Source organism: Sciurus vulgaris, assembly GCF_902686455.1.
Source record: "Sciurus vulgaris genome assembly, contig: HiC_scaffold_173_arrow_ctg1, whole genome shotgun sequence".
NCBI classification, from domain to species: Eukaryota; Metazoa; Chordata; class Mammalia; order Rodentia; family Sciuridae; genus Sciurus; species Sciurus vulgaris.
Window position 1 is genome coordinate 296,647 of NW_027632880.1, and position 3,453 is coordinate 300,099.

At 48.3% G+C, this 3,453-nt stretch overlaps 1 pseudogene across 1 annotated transcript; it reads left to right on the forward strand.

Annotated features, from left to right (window-relative positions):
* Positions 1-702: 702 nt before the first annotated feature.
* Positions 703-3,223, forward strand: LOC306652283 (polynucleotide 5'-hydroxyl-kinase NOL9-like; annotated as a pseudogene). Its single transcript has one exon. The product of its transcript is annotated as a polynucleotide 5'-hydroxyl-kinase NOL9-like (transcript).
* Positions 3,224-3,453: the final 230 nt, after the last annotated feature.

Below are 3,453 nucleotides of genomic sequence, written 5' to 3' on the forward strand. Positions count from 1 at the left end.
CTACCTATTGATATCTCAAGTATCTTAAAGGGATGTGTATTTTTATGTTTACTACAGCATGATTCAAAATACTCAAGACTTGGATGAAACCAAATTATCCCACTAATTGAAGAATGAATAAAGAAAATATGGTGCATATACAGAATGGATTTCTATTTGACATTTTTTCTTTTTAATGAAGTATTGTCATTTGTGACATGGATGAATCAGGAGGGCATATGTTATGTGAAGAAGACTTGCACATAAAGACAAATCTTTACAATCTTATTTACATATGAAATCTACAAATTTGAACTCAGAAGTAGAAAATGGAATGGTGGTGCCCAAATTCTGGGAGGATTAGTTAGATGGTAGTCAAAGGATAAAACTTTGCAATTATACAGGAGCAATAATTTGAAGAGGCATACCAAACATAAAGGCAGAGACTTTATACATGTATCCCAGACCTTCATTGGAATTTCTGTAGTGCACATAATCACTCCAAACATTATTAATTTTTTATTTTATTTTGTTTTAAACTGTAAATTATTTGTTTTTTCCTCGCTTTCAGTGCTAGGGATCAAACCCAGGACCCATGCTTTTTAAGTAGGCACTCCTCCACTAAGCTACATCCCCAGTCCTAATTTAAAAAATAAAAACTTTTTTCTGACCAAAGAATAGCATCATATATGATGGGATTACTCACTAAACAGAGAAAAATAAATGCTTATTGAATATAAGCAAATAAGATCTGAAAGCAGGGTGCTGTTGTTGCGGCGCGGCGCGAGCCGCTCCACGTGGCTGCGGGTCCGCAAGGCCCGGCCCCCAGCTCATCCTCAGCCGCCGGCCCGCGCCGCCGGCTCTGGACACTGCGCTGGAGCGGCCGGCGGCGCCGGCGGCGCCGGCTGCTGCAGGCCCACGCCGCGGGCGGGGACTGGTGCGAGGGGCGCCGGCCAGGGCTCCGCGCGGCGGCGGCGCGGAAGGCCCAAGGCCGCGGACCCCCGACCCCGGCCCGGCCCTGGCCCCGAGCCAGAACCGGCCGCCTCCGCGAGCGGCCCCCAGAAGCTCCCGGTCCTGTCCGTGCGGCAGCTGGGCCCGGGCCGCGCGCTGCTGCTGCTTGCCGGCGGAGCAGACTTTTACTTTTAGTGGAATCTGTCGTTTGACTTGCGTCTATGGCCCAGGTGGAGGTGTTTGGTTATATCATCAGGCCAAGGCCAGACTGCCCAAGATAACTTCTCTACCTATACCCATGCGTACCTGACCATTAATGCAATCCATTACTCCATGCCTGAGAAAAGTGAGAAAGAGATAAGAAAGGAAGCCCGGGATTTTGCTCAGATCTCATCTTAACCTGGAGGACAGATGTTGGTCGATGAAGAATTTCTCTCCTCTGTGTTCCAATTGTGATGCTAGAACGTCTGAAAACCTCCACTGTGAACTTCCTAACCAGCTATCCGGGTTTATCTTACATTTTCACACAAGAGGTTACAACTTTCCAGATTAATGCTGAATATTTAGCCTTGAGGTCTGTTGGTATCAAAAAAGAGAGAAGGAAAAAAGCACTTAATTTAAGTGAGAGTGCCCTGGCAGCCCTGGAAGAGTTAGTGAGTGTTTCTTCTGAAGAAGCAGATGGCTGCCCTGTCATTCTGGTCTGTGGTGACCAGGACGTTGGAAAGTCAACATTTAACAGATACCTGATTAACCAGTTGTTTAAATAGTATTCCCTGCATTGGACTATTGGAATGTGACCTGGGGCAGACAGAGTTCACACCTCCCGGCTGCATCTCTTTGCTTAATGTCACAGAACCAGTTCTGGGACCGCCGTTCACCCACCAGAGGACGCCACAGAAGATGGTGTATTACGGGAAGCCTTCTTGTGAGAACAACTGCGAGAATTATATTGAGATAATAAAATACGGTTCAGCTCTTATAAGAGAGAGTGCCCGCTTATCGTCAACACCATGGGCTGGGTGGCAGACGAAGGGCTCCTGCTGCTCATGGACCTGATCCGGCTGCTGTCTCCTACCCACGTCGTCCAGCTTCACACCTCCCAGAGCAGATACATGGCCAGCCTCACCCCAGACTACGTGGATAACATGGACGGCCTGTACACAAAGAGCAAGTCCAGGGTCAGGAACCGTGGCTACGAACTTCCAGAATTCGCAGATAATTTGGAATTTGCTGACGAAGATAAAGAGAGTCCAGTTCTTTTTACAGGACATAAACTGATGAGTGTTTATTCAGAGTTTTCATTCAGAAAAACTTCAAGGAATAGGGAGTCACATAACAGAATTTTTCGAGAACTGGCAGTGTTAGGTTATCTTGGCCAGCTGCTGCCCCCAGTGCCAAAATCACTCAGTCCTTTACATGGCCTGATGCCCTATCAGGTCCCTTTCAATGCAGTCGCCCTCCGGATTGCCCATGCTGATGTCGCCCCCACTCACGTACTCTATGCCGTGAATGCCAGCTGGGTTGGCCTTTGCAAGATCCTGGATGATGTCAGAGGCTACACAAAGGGGCCCATCCTGCTGGCCCAGACTCCCATCTGTGACTGTTTGGGGTTTGGAATCTGTAGAGGCATCGACATGGAGAAGCGACTGTACCACATCCTCACTCCTGTGCCCCCAGAAGAACTGAGAACGGTAAACTGTCTGCTGGTGGGGGCCATTTCCATTCCACAGTGTATCTTCAAGAGCCAGCGTGGACCTGAAGGAACAATTCCCTACGTCACCACAGATTATAATTTCAAACTTCCTGGAGCATCAGAGAAAATTGGAGCAAGAGAATTTAATGACACTCAGGAAGGGAAACTATATCGAAGACCCAGGTTCTATCGGAAAAAGTAAACAAGTTTCAACGAGAGGAGAGACATGTGTACCAGGAAGCTTGGTGTTGAGCCTGACACCAGCAGACCTGGTGGGTTTTGGGGCCACGGATGGTGCCCTTACGTACAGCGCTTCCTGTGGACTCGTGAGGGTTGTATAATGAAAAGCTTCACGTTTCTCTCTTAAAGCTACATGACCTAGTACTTGGCCCTGATGTTCGTATGGTTTATCCTTCTTGCAGTCTGGTGTTTTCTTAGAGGATCTAAGGCAATGAGCCAGACACGGTGCCACACTCCTGTGACCCCAGCAACTCCAACGACTCAGGAGGCTGAGGCAGGAGGTTCAAAAGTTTGAGGCCAGCCTCAGCAGTTTAAGGGAGACCCTGTCTCAAAATAAAAAATAACGGGCAAGGACTGTAGCTCAGTGGTAGAGCACCCTGGTGTCCGGTCCCCAGTGCCACAAAAAACAAATCCAGCAAGCAGTGGGAAGTTGTACACCATGGAAGCAGGAAGAATTGAGCCGGTTCCTTAAAGAAAATTCTGCCAGGATCCAGTTATTGGAATCAAGATAAGAACAGGGAGACTGGGCCATACACTGTACCAGGAAGGTAGGCAGACCATGCAGACCCCAGCCTGAGGCTGGGAGCTGC